At 39.2% G+C, this 17,690-nt stretch overlaps 1 protein-coding gene and 2 non-coding genes across 3 annotated transcripts in view; 2 read left to right on the top strand and 1 right to left on the bottom strand.

Moving 5' to 3' along the window:
* Nucleotides 1-17,690, bottom strand: part of LOC135195037 (BLOC-1-related complex subunit 5-like) — a 579,421-nt gene that overhangs the window by 387,664 nt on the left and 174,067 nt on the right.
* Nucleotides 9,772-9,892, top strand: LOC135195119 (U5 spliceosomal RNA). Its single transcript, XR_010310084.1, has one exon. It is a non-coding gene; the product is annotated as a U5 spliceosomal RNA (small nuclear RNA).
* On the top strand, nt 17,165-17,285 carry LOC135195114 (U5 spliceosomal RNA). The gene has a single exon (XR_010310080.1). It is a non-coding gene; the product is annotated as a U5 spliceosomal RNA (small nuclear RNA).

Consider the following 17,690-nt stretch of genomic DNA (forward strand, 5'->3'; position numbering starts at 1 on the left):
GAAACGATCCACAAAACCGAACACAGTGTCATGCAGTGTGGAGAAGACGCTGGAATATGCTGATAAGTCCACGATGTATCCAGTGTTGGACTCCGTAATAAAAAGAAAGGTTCTTGCTAGGAACCACTAGAAATTTGCACCGTTCACGAATGTAATCCAACACTGGGCGGACTAAGATGAGGTGATCGGGGTTATTCCGGGGTATGGCCCTTCATTTGAAGGCATTGAAATACATGTCCAACGCCAGGAAACTATCATGGGCCATAATGCCGGACACATTGGGCGTACTTAAAAAAAAATTCCGCCTCCAATATATCCTGACGTCGGCAGCAGGCAGAATTCCCAAAAAAATGTGGAGCCCCAAAAAATGCGCCATGTCCGTGAGGTTGCAGCCCCACCAGCGATACGACAACGTCGTCTTTAGTTCATCACGGCAGTACCGAGTGTAGTCTGCCATCTCTGCTACCAGGTATTCCAGCAATTCCCGAGTAAGGAACAGCTGAATGAACCCCAGAGCCGTGAGAGGAACAGGTACGGTGAACCCAGGTGCTGCCATGAATGGGTGCATGTTAGGTAGGGTGGGGTCCTCCGACCACCCCTCGTCACTCTCGGACGAATGGCCTTCACCTTGGCTGGCACAACGTTCCGACCTTCTACGGTCCCATGTGCGCACACTCGCACATGCTGGGACACAGTTTTGCACTCGAAACACACACCCCCCCCCCCCCACCCCCACTGACCCATCTCCCTCACTTAGGCCCTCGCTTTCTGTGTCGTCATCGACAACAAAACTAGACGACGACAACTCCTCCTCCTCAGACTCCCCCTCATATGCACTAAAACTACTAAACTCCAACTCACTTTCAGCCTGTGACCCTCGTACAAACATTGGGGGCAAATATTCATCATCACTAACGTTGGGAGTGATGTCCTCGTCACTAGATGACCAACCACCATCAAAATGAGGACTTTGCGACCTGCTCCCGATCAAGCTCCAACAAGTAATCGTCTATGTCCTTTGGTTCGAGGCCTCCCAAATGCCTACAAATGCCCCTCAGGACACCCCGTTGCTTCCTAGGGGTTGTAGAAGGCACATGAGGCACATGATGTGGTGCTTGAACACTTTCAGCCACACGAGGCCGTACGGAACGGTGTTGAGGAGCTAGGTCATCTTGGGTGCTTGGTCCCTCACCAGCATCCAAGTCCAAAATACGTCTCACACGATCCCTCCCGAGAGGTAAAATGTGCCTTTCGCGCTCCATTCAACGTTCAGACATCTCTACGTACGTCTTGTACCACCACAAATACTCAAACTCTCGCAAAAGTTCGGCAAAACACGATTGCGGCAAAAGATCGCTCTCGGACGATGCATCGCTGATGCTTGCTGGTGCGAGAAGAAAGCATTTCGCGCATGCGCACCTGGGTAACGCTTGTAAACAAAACAGCTTGATCCGTGAGCTCCCAGCATCCCTCAAGGCGCATGATTCAAAAGTTTTTGCCTAGTAGGCCTATAACTACTTTTCCGCAAATTTAAAAAAAAACTATTTTGCGTCGACGTACCATACGTCGATTGAGCACCCGACAGACAATTTTCGTTGACGTTTAATATGTCCAATAGGTGTTTAAGGGTTAACAGCTCTCCTAGCGCTGGCCTGAAGGATTAATTTTTTTCTTTGTGGCTGGGAACCATTCGGTAACTTAGCAATGGGACCTACAGCTTATTGTGGGATCCGAACCACATTATATCAAGATATGAATTTTTAATCACCAGAAAGAATTTCCTCTGATTCCTCACTAACGGCTGTGTGAAGTGAACTCAGGCTACCAGATTGATAGTCGAGTATGCAACCCACTTGTCCAGTGAGGAACCCAATAAGTTAAGTATAACTTAGTTTTACCAGACCACTGAGCTGATTAACAGCTCTCCTAAGGCTGGCCCAAAGGATTAGATTTTTTATGTGGCTAGGAACCAATTGATGTTGTAAGGCCCATCCACACTCTCGATGAACTCTGTTCGATGTGACGTCAGAAGCGGAGAAACGGGATAAGGTTCTGACTTTTCCCACCTGATGTCTCATCGAACAAAGTTCGTCAGGTAAGTTCGGACAAGAAAATCGGCTGAAGAACACAACCAAAATGGCAGTGAAACCAAAAAAACAACAAACAATGTAGCAGCGAAAGCTTAATAGAAATGGCAAAGGGGGCCCCCCTCTTGGGAAACTTGGGTTTTTGGGTGGGGGGAAACTGATACAAGTGGCGGCGATCGCCGAAAGATTAATAGAAGCGGTTAAGGGGGACCCTGTTGGGAACCTGGGTTTTTGGGGGGGGGGGAAACGGATAATGGTAGTAACTTAACCCAATGAACCCACCTAACCCAACTTAGGGTGCCTGACCTGTCTGGGGTAACCATGGTTGTGACTTAACCAAACAAACCAACCTAACCTGACTTTGGGCATGTGCCCTAACCTGGCCAGAGCCTGAAACCTCCAGTGTGGTAATAAAGGTTGTAACCTAACCAAATGAACCACACAGACCTGACTTAGGGCACAAAACTGTTCCTCTTTTACAAGGCTCATTGTTCCCTCTTTGCAGTGTTCACATTGACCACTTAAATCGCCTAAAAGGCCACTTTAAAAAAGGAACGAATGTAACACGTCAGTATCGTCACAGAAGTTGATCAATTCCGAAAATGTAACCAGGTTAGCAGCGGCAAAAGCAACGTGCAACGGATGAGGAGTAGATGGTGACGCCATGTTGACTGTTTTGAATGGTCGTGGCTGAAGCGTGGTGACGGGCAAGAGGGCTCTCGAACTGGGGAATTTTTGTTTTTCCTCAGTTTGACTCTAAATTTCTCTCATCCTATTTCTATTACTTATAATTGTTTCATTCTTCTTCGTATTTATCAACTTTCTCCAACCTTGCTGTCAAAACTCTTACCCATTTCACTGTCCAGATGTTTTTTTAGGGGACATCATATCCGGGATTGGAAATTTTTTCAAAATCAATTGTGGGAGCTGTGGTGGTCTTGGCAACTACTCGATAATGTTTGGACACCTTGGAATGTCAGTATTTCCATACTGGCATGCGGGACTATTCTCCAACCAAAACTTGGCCTTCGGATTCCAGGGGTTGGCCGGTTTCATAGAGATAGGACTCTCGGCATTCTGTCCGGTTTGCCTGCCACTATGATTAGAGTGGAGATGATTGTATTCCTGTAATGCTCTCAGTCCCATCAAGCGGGTTTGGCATACACTTGAGCCACTCTAATCATAGTGGTACCATCCCTTTGTGGTAGGGTAGGGAGTGGACATTTGGGAAGCAGCTCTCGCAGGTGTCATTGGTGGAGAAATTAATTTCATGAAAGGATAATGGGTTCTCTTTTGGGATGTCAGACAGTCTAATTTTTTTTCTTTCCCCCAACTAATTTAATGACGGAAATTAATGTTTCTTATACCCCTGGATCAAATGGCGAACCTCAGACACTGTTGACGACCTCTGCTAATTTAATTAGGGAGGGAAAACTCTGTTGATGACCTCGGAACTAGGAAGGACCATTCTATTGATATTCCAAAATTGAGTAATCTGGGTAATGCAAGGAAACTTCGAATCCTTCATGTTACCCAAATTCCAATAGAGACAAATTATGATAATATATATAAAGAATTTAAGTGTTATGGATCTATAACAGAAATAAGAATGAAACTGGAAGATACAAAATGGAATTCATGGATATCTTACAATAGTCATGATGAAGCATTTAATGCAATATGTAATATTAATAATATCAAAATTAATAACTTGAATATAATGGCTGCTCTTTGCGACAAGGTACCAAAGGATTTGGATGTTTATAGACCTGCGGACTGGTTTGAAAAAGATGCTGATTTAGTTATGCCTTCCCAGAGGAAGCCAAAACCACCGATGTGGCTTGTAGCTGAATCTCAGGGGGTTACAGGGAACTATTTCAAAATATGCAAATTAATTCAGAAAAAAGTAGGAACTATTGCACCGGGAGATATATCTCGTTTTGGAAAAAATAGTTACCTTATCCATGCCAAATTATGCACACAGTCTGTAATACTATCCAACCTTAAAACAAATGATGATGATATTAAGTTAGATGTCAAACCCCACCTAAATTTTAGCTCGGAACGGAAGTAGTTTTTAACAAAGATCTGTATGAATTTACAGAGGAGGAGATACTGGCCATGTGTCCACTAAATGTAATGGAAAGTACACAAAGTCCCGGGTACATCAATGATTATCCTTACTTTCCAGGATGCTGATGTACCTTCCCGTATTATTATTGAAAATGAAGTTATTAAAGTTCGACCATTCAAGCAGAAGCCACTGCAATGTTTTAATTGTTTTAAATTTGGACACCCGTCAAAAGTTTGCAAAACGAAAAAATTGTGTGGTATTTGCTCTAAATCTTACCATGGAGAATGTGCACTTGATGCCAGGTGTTTAAATTGCAGCTCAAATCATAAATCCACTGACCGGAGCTGTGAGCTGTATAAGTCGGAAGAAGCTGCCCTTAACAAATCCAATTTAGAACATATAAGTGTGGGATATGCCAAAAGACTATTAGATAAATCAAATAGTTATGCAAAGGCACTAAAATCAAACCCACCTAGCACTGCCAATAGTTCTATAAAAAGAAATATACCATCCAATGATAAAATGCTGCATGATGAGGTAAGCATATTGCCTTCTGAGGCTTTGCCACAATGTATTAACAGTGGGGCATTGCCCCATCCCCGTACAACCTTCGTCCCCCATTACAATTAGTAGTAAAAACCTCTCTCAGGCCATGTCCTTGCCTGATTTGATGGAGGTTCCACTTAAAACCAACTTGCCTGGTGCACCTGTTGTGGGGAAGGTGCAAAAACCTAGAAGCCCACCACCTATTAATCGAAAAAGAGAGAGACTTCCATCTCTCTCACCCCCTTCCATCAGAAACATTAAAGCTATGACGTCAAATAAATTTGATGTTTTATCTGTTGATGTTTCTGATCAACTGGAAGATAACTTGAATAAATCAGAAATTCAAGTTGAGGTCCACCATCCGCCTCAACAAATAGATCAAAAGGACACAAAGAAAAAGACAAACGTAAAACCCAATATATCAAGACCATCTCTAAAGAAACCTACAGAAATAATGTTAGATTAAAAGTTGCCAGTGGGAAAACCTCATCCAAGATGTCTTCCAGAAGTGATCCATAGTTTTCTCCTCCATTTTGCAATGGAATTGTCAGGGTTTAAGGGCCAAATATGAAGAACTTAAGCTACTAATTCATGAGCATTCCCCCATAATTGTATGTCTACAGGAGAGCAAGCTTGATGCTAATACTCCTTGTCCTCGAGAGTATATTAGCTATAGAACACCATATAATCAACAAGCAGGGAGCCATGGCGGAAGTCTAATTTACGTTCGTCGAGATGTTCCCAAATATCTTTGTCTATTCGTACACCTCTGCAGGCAGTTGTTGTACAGATTGATATAGGAAGAAAATATACAATATGCTCTCTGTACCTACCTCCAAATGATAATATTTTGTATGATAATTTAGTAGAGGTGATTCAACAACTCCCCCCAACCTTTTCTTTTACTGGGAGATTGAATGGTAGACATCCTTTATGGGGCGATGTTTTAGCAAACACAAGGGGCAATATTATATCATCAATTGTGGAAAATGAGGATGTTGGACTCCTTATTACAGGAGAGCCCACACACTTTCATGTCCAGACAGGTACCTTGTCATGCATTGACCTATCAATCGCAAGCTCTAATTGCCTTCTCGATTTCGATTGGGACATTAGATGATTGGCATACTAGTGATCATGCACCAATCATTATAAACACCAACAATGGTCCACCTTTACAGAGATCGCCACGATGGAATCTTGACAAGGCAGACTGGGGTAGATTTCGTGAGCTAAGCAAAATTGAAGGAATGCAGAACAGTTTGAAAATATTGATGATGCCATAGACATGCTGAATGGAACCCTTCATACAGCAGGAGTCAATTCAATTCCCAAAACAACAGGGTTATTCAAACGACGACCAGTCCCCTGGTGGTCTTCAGAACTAACTGCCCTGCACAGAGCCACAAGAAGGTCTTTAACCCGATTGCGCAGACGCCATACTGAGGAGAATTTAATTACATACAAGAAATGTAGAGCACAGTTCCGTCGTGCCATGAAAGAAGCTAGGCGTCAGTCTTGGGTGTCTTTTGTTTCCTCCATTAACAGTAGAACACCACCATCTTCTGTGTGGAGAAAGTGAAAAAGATAGCAGGCAAATTCACCACCCAACCCACCACCAGTGTTGAAGGTGAATGATCAGTATGTGACTGGAGCAACTGACGTTAGCAATGCCCTGGCGGATCATTTCTCAAATGTATCACGCAAGTGTGAAGCAGCTCCTGGTCACAGTTTAGGAGCAATGAAGAAAAGAAAATTTTAAATTTTGCAACAGGAAGGGAAGAGTCATACAACTCTCCTTTTACTGAAAGAGAATTTGACTCCGCACTTGCTACGTGTAATGATACAGCCCCTGGACCCGATGGAATTCCATATGCAATGATTAAACATGTACCTGTTAATACCAAGTTGTTTATTTTAAGCATTATTAACAGAATAGGGCATGATCATAGTTATCCAAGTGTTTGGGAACCAGCCATTATTTTAGCCTTTTTAAAACCTGGTAAGGATAAGTTTTTAGCTGCAAACTATTGACCAATTGCATTGACATCTTGTTTATGTAAGATCATGGAGAAGATGGTCAATGTAAGACTGGTATGGTACCTGGAAAAGAAGGGCATTTTATCACCTATCCAGTGTGGATTTAGAAAAATGCATTCAACGACTGATGTGTTGATGCGACTGGAATCCTCTATTTGTGAAGCCTTTGCTTCCAAACAGCACCATGTAACAGTCTTTTTTGATCTTGAGAAGGCATATGATACTGCATGGAGATATGGTATACTTAAAACCATTCATGAATTGGGGTTATGAGGAGAGTTACCATTGTTCATTCAATCATTTGTTTCACATAGATTTTTTCAAGTGAGTGTAGGGGAAACTCTATCAGAGGAGATGTCAGGAAGAAGGAGTTCCCCAGGGTAGTGTGCTAAGTGTAACACTATTTGCACTAGCCATTAATGGGATATCCTCTGTCATTCCCCAAGATATTCTCTCAACATTATTTGTAGATGATCTCTCCATATCATTTGCTGGATCTAGAATGTCGATGGGTTTGAAAATAAAACTACAACTCTCAATTGACAAAATTATTCAGTGGGCTGATATGAATGGATTTAAGTTTTCGACAAGCAAAACTACTGTTGTCCATTTCTGTCGTATTCGGGGAGTACATCCTGACCCGGATATATACGTCAAAGGCCAACGGATCCCATGTGTAAATGAAGCTAGATTTTTAGGTTTGATATTTGATTGCAGGTTGACATGGGTTCCTCACTTAAAGGCGTTAAAAGTTAAGTGTCTTGAGGCTCTGAATCTTTTAAAAGTATTATCACATACATCATGGGGGGCAGACTACAAAACTATTTTAAAATTATACAAGGCCTTAATTTTTTCAAAAATTAGTTATGGGTGTGAAATATACTCCTCAGCCACCCCAAGCCGATTAAAGGTATTAGATTCTATACACCATGCTGGTATTAGATTGTCTACAGGAGCGTTTAGAACTTCGCCTATTCCAAGTCTCCTTGTTGACGCTGGAGAATTAACTTTAGACCTCTACCGAAAGTCTTCTATTATTCGGTATTGGTTTAGGTTGCAAAGACTTCCCAATTCTTTAGCCTGTCAGACTGCAAACTTTGTAAGGCATTGTAGATATTTTGAGTTACACCCAAAATCTCCTCAAAACGGTCTTGATATAGCCAGAAATAGAGTTCTTCCATTTAGGATATCACCAACCCCTCCCTGGAAATTACCAGATATATCTTTTTGTAAATATTTTATTGGTATAAAAAAGAACATGACTGAATTAGAAGCCAGGTCTCTCTTTCATGAACATGTTGAAGAACATAGGGAATCGACTTTTTTTATATATACAGATGGCTCCAAATCTGATGCTGGCATTGGATTTGGAGTATATAGTGGTTCTTTTAATTGTAGAGGTGCACTTCCTCTAGTATCTTCCATATTTACTGCAGAACTATATGGCATATTAACCGCTATTGAGAAAATAGCATTAAAAGATGAGGGCAATTTTACCATTTTTAGTGATGCAAGAAGTGTCCTTCAAGCTTTAGAAGTTTTTAATTCTAGTAACCCTTTCTTTTGGTTTTAAAGATTTTAGAGTGGCTTTTTTTTTATTATTGGTCTGAAAGGCATAACAGTTAGAGTTTTGTTGGGTTCCGGCACACGTAGGTGTGTGTGGAAATGAGGAGGCTTATTCACTGGCAAAGAATGCTGCAGCTGAGTTGCTACCAAGAAGGTATCCCATTCCATGTAATGATTTTTTACCTACAATTAAGAATTTTATTTATAATAATTGGCAAAAGCATTGGGAAAGCTTAGCTGAGAATAAGATGAGAGAAATAACAAATGTTATATCCTCTTTGTCGTCTCCGAATTGGTCACACTCGGATGACACAAGTTTTTGCTAGCTGGCCAACACCAACCATATTGTGACGACTGTTTGATACCCTTGACCGTGAAGCATTTGTTGACTGAATGCCCCACTTATAGCACGGAAAGAAATAGATATCTGTTTGAGGCTCGAGGTGAGGATGGCAGGTTCATCCTTACCAAGATTCTTGGACATGATGTGTCATACAATGCAAGTGGCATTTTTAGATTTATTTCAGAAGCAGGTCTTCTGAAAGCTATTTAACTTTTACAATGATATATTTGCTTTTATGGTTTTAATTGCATATAATTATATTCTTTATTTATAATAAACGATATCGGCGTCAATGACCTTCGATGTCAGGATGCCAGAGAACTTCCAATCATTCATTCATTCATTGAATGGTCGTGGGCCGTGGTAGGTCTAACAGGTCGAAGGGCCTACTTACCTGTGCGGATGGATTTGGTTGTTGTGTGGTCCTGGAAATTGGCCCGTGAAGCTGGCCCGCAAAACTGTAAACAACCTGAATTAACTAATCAGTTCCAGTTCTAATCCTTGGGGACAGCTCTATGAGAGCCAAGTCAGCTAAGTGGTCAGGTTAAACTACTTTCTAATAATAATAAATACACAACTTTAAAGACAAAGGTCATCATGTTTTTCAGTCACTTAGTCAGTTATAAGCCTATTCTTCACATTCCACTTAGGAAAATTGGAAATTCTGATAATTCTGGTTTTAAAAACATTGGAAACAATTAAGGTTGGTTGATTGATTTGGGTTAAATTGACTTCAAGCTGATAATGGCAAGTGTTTTAGGTGTGAATGGGTATAGGAGACCTGATGTGGACCCCTAGACAATTGCCTTAAAGTTTTAACGACCCTTGGACTTTGCCTGGTGTTTTTGTTCAACAAAGTCCAAGACAACTAATACTGGTTATCCATGGACGATACTCCCTTTGATATATTAATTTATAGTCAATTCACATGAAAATCGCTTTTCTCTTACAGCATCAAGCTTGTTTATATGTTATAGGTTTTGTTAAATTTCTAGAATCACAAATGATTAGTTAAAAGGATTGAACATTTCTACAAATGTACTTTTTGTGCAAAACTACGTCCACTAGCCGTCATCAGTCAGCGAAAGGAGAACGGCGAAAGATCTGTGGTCAGGTAGCTCTGGCTTCCCTTCAAAACGCATAAATCTTTCGCCTTTTACTAAAGATTTCCGTGGAGGGGAGCAACTCAATGAGTCTGTAAACCAGTTTTTACTGCGGTCTACCTTAAGTAGACCCTATAAGATTGCATACTGAATGGATAAGTAGTTCCTTTAATTAAGATTGCATATTAAATGGATAATTAGTTCTGTCTTAATGCTGTTCTTACATTTAAAGAGGTTTTCTCCACAACATGATAAAATAATTCCCACATATTTTTGTATAAAAAGGAAACGTGTAAAGAATCTTAACTGTCTGAATACCATAATTTTTACAATCGGCTGCATGAATAAAGTATCAAATATTGATATGAAGGTTGTATTCGGAAAAGCAACATCATTTGCACAGGGAGATATCTTTTTTATATAAAATGAATTTAAGTTTGGAAATCTTAATGCTTACTATTAACTTTTCATGAGTACAGTATCAGAGTATATAAACGAAGCTTGTACTTTTGCAAGTAACATCATTTATATATATTCCAACTTACCAGAACATTTTCTATTTAAGTTCTTATATTTTGTGCAAGATTAAAAATATTTAGATACTCCTTATAAGTAAAATAGCCTCTATTCCTTATAAGTAAAATAGTCTCCACCAACCTTGCACTTAGACTGTTTCCTAGTTTAGGAAGAACTTCATTCTTGTTCAACTTATTGAAGAGATGTCTTAAAAGGCACAGGATATTGGTACGGTAGTCGTATACTGATCGGGATAGATATTGGTAAGGTTGTGAATTGCGCATGTGACAATTTCAGTAAAGATAAAACATACTATGGCGACAGAGCCATCCAACATAAGCACACATATCACCTTCTCTACTGGAACTACTAATACTACTTCCCTTGTTTGAGATATGATTATGGTCATCTGTAATTGACTTGATGATTGAACTCTGTCCATCTTCTGATGCTTTAACTTTGACCGTAAATGGGCAGCTTTTTTGAAAAGTGCTGAAACAATAATGAGAAAAATACCTGAATTTTATGACATTTTCTCTTTATTCTGAATTCATTGATGGCTCAGAAGCAGTGTAGAAAGTGAATTATTAAATTGCTATGTTTCGTTTTAGAATTTGGCAACAAAATATATGCAATTTCAAACAAATGGAATGTAGAAATACTCAAAATTAGCTAGTAAAGTAGTGCAGCAGTCAGCAGTGCGTCCAATATGGGAAACATGCTGTTTACCAGAGAATCGACTTTGATAGTTTGCCTTACCACCAAGAATACAGCAGAGCACTATTTCTGTGTACTTCCAATCTTCTTTGAATCTCCTCTTCGGAGCTCTTTTCAGGGCCAATTCGACCGTTCGTGACCTACGGATATACAATTTCTGGAAGTTTGAGTGTTCGTAGACATCTTGTGCATTTTTCAGCACGTTAAAACCTAAAAACATCTGGTTTTTGGCGAAAACTGATGTTTTATTACACGGTTCAGAGGAGATTCAAAGAAGATTAAATTTTGAAGTACACAGATAGATTAGTTTAGTTTTATTTTTCATGTATACAGTCAAAATCTAAATATGGTCAATTATTATTGTAATTTTTTATATTTGCATTTACTGTCAAAATGTTTTGGTACTTTGGTGATGACAGTATTGTGCTTCACTTTGACATTTTGAACTCAACGTGTTGAGTGAAACAATTTAGTTTGACTATTATTACTCTGTCGCTGATCCTCTCGAGCCGTACCTACATATAGCCCTTAGCAACAGTGAACGGCAACTGCTGTATGATTAGCAAACTGGTAAAGGATACGGCTAACCGCGCCCTACCTACAGCAAGTCAAGATCGAAATATGGCACCACTGACAGAATCTGATATACGCCAACCATACTATGTTATGTGTACGGCAGGAAGTCTGAAATTGACGCATGCGCAATTCACAGCTGTACCAATATCTATCTCAATCAGGATACTGCTGCCTTACCAATATCCAGTTCGAAAATTTAAGCACAGGAAATTGTTACGGCAGCCGTGGTATGGTTGGCGTATATCAGATTCTGTCAGTGGTGCCATAATGCGATCTTGACTTGCTGTAGGTATGGCGAAATAAACCGTATCCTTTACCAGTTTGCTAATCATACAGCAGTTGCCGTTCACTGTTGCTAAGAGCTATACGTAGGTACGGCACTAGAGGATCAGACACAGTAGTAATAATAGTCGAACTGAATTGTTTTGCTCAACACGTTCAGTTCAAAATGTCAAAGTGAAGCACCTTACTGTCATCACCAAAGCACCAAAACATTTTTGATAGTAAATGAAAATATAAAAAATTACAATAATACTTGACCATATTCAGATTTTGACTATATACATGAAAAATAAAACTAATCTAATCTATCTGTGTACTTCAAAATTTAATCTTCTTTGTTATCTCCTCTGAACCGTGTAATAATACATCAGTTTTTGCCGTAAACCAGATGTTATCAGGTTTCAACTAGCTGAAAAATGCAATAGACGTCTACGAATAGTTAAACTTCCAGAAATTGTATATCCATAGGTCACGAATGATCGGATCGGCCAAGGAAAGAGCTCCCATGAGGATATTTAAAAAAGATATGAAGTACAGAGAAATCGTGCACTGCTGTATTCATGGTGACAAGGAAAATTACCAAAGTCGATCCTCTGGTAAACATCCTAATCAATCGTAAGTAATCATCCAAATCAGGTCTATATTAACAGCATGTTTCCCATATTGGACATACTGCTGACTGCTGCACTACTTTACTAGCTAGGCCTCAAATCTTTGAATCTCCGCTTCTGAGCTCTTTTCAAGGCCGATTCGATCATTCGTGACCTATGGATATACAATTTCTGGAAGTTTGACTCTTCATAGACGTGTATTGCCTTTTTCAGCTCGTTGAAACTTGAAAACTTTTTTTTCTTTCAGCGAAAACTCATTTATTATTACATGGTTCACATTGCTCGATCGCCATTTCCTTGCTGTCACTGAGTCGGTAAACAAGGGTTCACGCATGCACCATTCACAGCCGTACCAATATCTATCTCAATCAGGATACGGTTGCCGTACCAATATCCAGTTAGAAAATTTAGGCACAGGAGATTAGTACGGCAGCCGTATACTGATCGCGATAGATATTGGTACGGCTGTGAATTGCACATACGTCAATCTCAGACTTCCTGCCGTACATATAACATAGCATGGTTGGCGTATATCAGATTCTGTCAGTGGTGCCATATTGCGATCTTGACTTGCTGTAGGTAGGGCGCGGTTAGCCGTATCCTTTACCAGTTTGTTAATCATACAGCTGTTGCCATTCACTGTTGCTAAGAGCTATACATAGGTACGGCACTAGAGGATCAGCAACAGTAGTAATTATAGTCGAACTGAATTGTTTCGCCCAACACGTTCAGTTCAAAATGTCAAAGTGAAGCACCATACTGTCATCACCAAAGCACCAAAACATTTTGACAGTAAATGAAAATATAAAAAATTACAGTAATACTTGACCATACTTAAATTTTGACTATATACATGAAAAATAAAACTAAACTAATCTCTCTGTGTACTTCAAAATTTAATCTTCTTTGAATCTCTAATGAACCGTGTAATAATACATCAGTTTTCACCAAAAACCAGATGTTTTCAGGTTTCAACGAGCTGAAAAATGCGCAAGACGTCTACGAACAGTATAGCTTCCAGAAATTGTATATCCATAGGGCACAAACAATCAAATCGGCCTTTTAATTAAAAAGAGCTCCAAAAAGGAGAAGTACACAGAAATCGTGCTCTGCTGAATTCATGGTGATAAGGAAAACTACCAAAGTGATCCTCTGGTAAACGGCATGTTTCCCATATTGGACGCAATGCTGACTGCTGCACTACTTTACTAGCTAGACCTCAAATCTTTGAATCTTCTCTCTCTTCGGAGCTCTTTTTAGGGCCAATTGTATCGTTTGTGACCTACGGATATATAATTTCTGGAAGTTTGACTCTGCATAGACTTCTATTGCCTTTTTCAGCTCGTTGAAACTTGAAAACAATTTTTTTCAGCGAAAACTCATTTATTATTACACGGTTCACGTTGCTCGATCGCCATTTCCTTGCTGTCACTGATATGCCTGAGGCTGTAAACAAGGTTTCGTGCATGCGCAATTCACAGCCGTACCAATATCCAGTTCATAATAGGCACCCAAGAATATTAAGCTCAAACTTTTTCTCATCAGAACAGTTTAACAGTCTGCATGACTCGGGTAGACCGTGTGATAAGTGTGTGGAATCTTTGTAACATTGGATTCTCTGAAATATTTTGTTGACCTCAACTATTACATTCCAAATTTTGGTAACATATATACAGTAAAACGTATATTTTTCGCCCCAAAATACATTGCTTAAAAGAAACCCAGGTAATAAAAAGTCACATTAATCTTTCCTAGCTACACTGTTTTTTTCCATCTGTCCACCCACCTTTGGTGTTTGCGTAGGGTAACACTGCGTCCCGGGCTTTAGGTAGTTATGCTATGTGTAAGTTTTAAGTAAATAAAGGGATATCTGGGTGTACATTTGCAACTGGAAAGTGTATTAATAATTTACTGTATACGAATTACACCGTTAGTATTCAAAATAGGTATTGGTATTATTGTTGAGTGTAAATTGCCATTTCGGGTTGGCAAATTTCTCCCACCATAAATTAATGTGACTTTTTTTTTTCCCCAGCCAAAATTGATTTTTTTTTCTGATATTTTACCTGCCACTGCCTAAAAAGTATATGGTTGAAAACGTTTTGTAGAAGCAGGCAGCAAAATAAGGATTTAAAGTTCCTCACTAGCCCACAGTTACCTTTACAGCGGTGCTAATCTTTTACTATGAGCTTCACAGTTAGTGTCCTGGTGTTTTTCCGGAATAGAATTTCATCAACGTAACCGACAAAGATGACATTTTGTCGCAGGGTATCTTACATCCATACCCAATTTTTTTTACTGTATTCTGTATTACTTAAGTTGTATAATTCTGGTAGTTAAGAGTCGTTAACACAGACTTTTTGTAGACATCGCCAGTAAACTCAGAGGAATGTCTTTCAGATATAGTGATGTAACTTATGACGTCATTAACTTGCCTCCTCTTCGATGGATAATTGGCTGTTCGTGAAAAAGTCAACCTCTGGCAGCAATGAAATAATACCAATACTTGTTTACACTTTGTAGTAGTGGTAGTAGTAGTGTATAGGATTTATGCCATGAGGTTGAGTGCTAGAATCCTTTATGCCACAAGTAATTCGAGAAATTACTTTCTATCACTATTTCTCCATTGAAAAATTGTATAATTAAAAATCAATTTACAAAGTGAAATAAACTTTGGCATTCGTCGTAACTTCTCTGATATTTTTCCTAATATGACAGTGACGATCATTGTAATAAATAAACAGTTGCATAGGATTAGATTGGGTTATAGATTTTAGACTTCAAGCCAAGCACTGGAACTTATAGAGGTCATTCAAGTGATGTGTTATAACCCGTGACTTTTTGTTGTTGGGGGGGGGGGGGGGGCAAAGCATGTTTTAATGTGGTTCTGCAAGTTATATTTTACTAAGAAATCAACAACTATTGCTTTATAGAGTATATACAATTATCTTTTTGCACCTTGTGGAAGTCAACAAATGACAAAAACTTTATAGCCTTGGCTGTCCGGGTGTACTCCTTAACCAAAAAAGGGCCCTATTATATTCATGTACCTGTTTAAGCTTACATAGGGTTTGCCACGGGCTTGCGCACTTCTAAACAATTGTGCAAGTCGAATCACACAAGCTGTCTGCAACCACGGAGACAATGACCTACCGTAGCCACCATTCTTGAAGCCTTGACAAGCTTGGTACGAAATTATGCATTCAGATTTTCAGAGACAGCCGTTTGTGATCATTGCCTTGTTTGAGTAGTCGGGACGTCATATGTTTACATCACGTATATTTTTTAACCCATACATTAGTGTGTTCCGCTACTGGGTTCGGCTGCTTTATTTTACTCTTATATTATATAAGTAAAAAAAATGCTGCCGAGAATTAGGTAGGGATGGAAAATATACTATGGCTAAGTAATATCTTTGTCAAATGCACAGGAAAAAAATTTATTCAGAAAAAACACCAGGACAAAGGCTCTGAATCTCATAGTAGTAGTGGCTACTCTAAGCAACATTTGATGTGCATTATTTTCCAGAACTTTATAGCCACCGTAATATTTCTTGCCTTTGGAATTCTAGAGAACCAAGCATGAGTCCCTCTTTCCATGAAAAATGAAATTGCAGGAAGGCATTCTGAAGCTGTACCAGTAGAGGTGTTAAGGGAATTATAAACTCCATCAAACTTGGATGGCTATTAAAAATTAACTATAATTTCCACAAATATTACTTTTGAATGATATTTGATGGAAATATCTTCAAATAAAATAGAATTCCCATAGGTTTTATCCTCTCAAAAAGTCCACAGTTCATAGAAAAAAAAACCCACTAAAGTCCTTAGATTTAACTAATAAGTGCCGCCCCCTTCCTCCGCCAAGTTTTCATTTATCCCTAATTTTTTGGAAAAATTCCATGAAGTGGCAGAGCTGGATTGATCAGACTGATGCAGCAGACTAAGTATATCGAGCACAGGCGCTAGTTCATTGTCACATAAATTCGTATTTGGGATATAGAGGCTTTGTGTGCACCTCGTTACTCTAGCCGATCATCCGAGAGCTTAGTAGAGAGGTTAGGGTGCTCTTTGGTTTTGGCGTGGACAAAACGTCTGGAAGAAAACGGGACCAAAACTGATGTTATTGTTAATTTCATGTGTTTTCGACTGCTTCTGGATCTTCAGTGTAGCGAAAAGCTCTATTTTCTCGAGGGTGACGTAGTTTAAATACATTCCCCGGAAATGCACACACTGCTTTTTCTAAATCAGTTTGTAATAAGCGATACGGTGTATGATGAATCTGTTAGTCTCTTCGCAAAACTATGCATGGATCTGTTAACGAGAATACATAAGGAAATGATCCTTAGTTGTGGCGACATGTTGAGGGTTAAATCTTTGATTGTCAATTATCAAGACAATATCGGGAATTTTATATTATATACTGAAAGTTATACTGAAAGTTTTTTGAATGGAGGAGTGCCTCATCAGGTACAACCACAGAGGTATGCTACACTCTGCTAATATAAGTGTGTAAATTCAGAATCCACTTCTTTTCGATGATTAAACTTTTTTAAAGATCAAACGTGCATGTAAAATTCTCGATAATTATAAATGATAAATGAAAACGCTAGAAAATGTTACCAATGCTCCTCTTGTATTAAGCGTTAGTCACTTGTAGTCAGCAGTCCGCGGAATGAGAACGGCGAAAGATCTGTGGTCAGGTAGCTCTGGCTTCCCTTCAAAACGCATAAATCTTTCGCCTTTTACTAAAGATTTCCGTGGAGGGGAGCAACTCAATGAGTCTGTAAACCAGTTTTTACTGCGGTCTACCTTATGTAGACCCTATGAAAGTCCATCCAATAATTGCAACCTTTGTCTATCTGTTAACCGTAGCCCCTCAGACTATTGCTCAAATTATACTTAGTCATGTATATATTGCTGACAAATGTTGAATATATGAAAGCAAATATTCAACATAATACTATTTTTTCATAATACCAAAGAATTGTCATGTTATTCAAAATGTATCCACAAACATTCGTGCGCAAAAGCCATTCACTTAAAAGGAAACACCTGCAGAGCAGAGGATAGAAAGCTCAAATAATATTAGAACGTCGAAATATAGAACGATGTGAGGGCGTGAATTCGATGTTTAACGTAAATGCCCTTGTGGCATATTTTTTACCATTAGGAAAAGAAATTACATTAAAGAAAAAATACAGCTACGTGCCCAGAGATTTTAAAAACC

This window comes from Macrobrachium nipponense, chromosome 15 (genome assembly GCF_015104395.2).
Source record: "Macrobrachium nipponense isolate FS-2020 chromosome 15, ASM1510439v2, whole genome shotgun sequence".
In the NCBI taxonomy this organism is placed as follows: domain Eukaryota; kingdom Metazoa; phylum Arthropoda; class Malacostraca; order Decapoda; family Palaemonidae; genus Macrobrachium; species Macrobrachium nipponense.